This window comes from Orycteropus afer, unplaced genomic scaffold, assembly GCF_000298275.1.
Source record: "Orycteropus afer afer isolate SDZICR_OR568_19922 unplaced genomic scaffold, OryAfe1.0 scaffold00024, whole genome shotgun sequence".
Lineage (NCBI taxonomy): Eukaryota > Metazoa > Chordata > Mammalia > Tubulidentata > Orycteropodidae > Orycteropus > Orycteropus afer.
In genome coordinates this window covers 10031181-10032265 of record NW_006921611.1, presented here as the reverse complement: position 1 = coordinate 10032265, position 1085 = coordinate 10031181, and positions in this window count along the sequence as shown.

Here is a 1085-nt window from a genome sequence, read left to right as displayed (position 1 = left end):
AGATAGCTATTACAGCTTCAAATATTGTATACACATTCAAGGCAGGAAGAAGAGAAGGAGGATACTCAACCATCATTGACACTTTTAGCAGTAAAGCCAAAGTCAAGTCCAAAAAATTTCTTCTTCTGTTTCACTGACCAGAACAGTGTTATTTGATCACTCCTTACTGTAAAGTAGGATGGAAAGGTGATCATATTTTGGTCTCCATGACTAATTGTAGAGGTAGCAAGGGAGTCTCCATCACAACACTACATAATTATAATCTGGTTTGAAATTTTGATCTTTAATCTCGATTGTAGTGTCTCATTTCAGACAACTCATAGATATTTTGCTTTTTGACTCAGTATTCTTAGCCTGCATTCAGATTCCTTTAAACTCTGCAATAGCATATGTTCAAATAAGATCCGAACCCCTCTGATGACGCAACATGCCATTTGAGTTAAAATAAATGGTTACACAAAGAAGAAATTTTCCAAAAAAACATGCTTTGGTAAAGGGATCAAAAATTCAAGGTTATGATCTCCATTAAAAAAGAATCAGACCTAAAGGATGGATTCATTCCATGAATGTTACTATTTCTTCCCTTTGAAAATAGTTAATTATTCATTGACTAACTCTAAGAAAAATAAGTTGTCATTTGTCACTAATGGGATAATCTAAATTACTACCTGACTCTGCCTGCTCCTCAATTTTACTTCTCTTTGTCACTCAATTTCAGAGTGATTTTCCAATTATATTTACCATTGTTCCTTAAGGATCATCACCATTCCATAGAGGGACAGGTTACATATTTGGTTGAGGGATTACCCAATGAGAAAGAGCCAATTACTTTAGAAAACAAGTTTTTAACAATTATTTGCAGACAGTTGTTCAATTTTGTGGCATTTTACTCTTCTCTAATAAGCATACAAAGTGCTTTTATTAGCCATCCTTTCCAATGTCTAGCTATTTGTTGTGTTGTTGTTGTTATGTGCCATCGAGTCAGACCCAACTCATAGAGACCCCTCCTTGAGTTTCCAAGGCAGTATCACTATGGAAATAGATTGCTCAACCTTCCTTCCGAGGAATGGCTGGTGGGTTTGAAC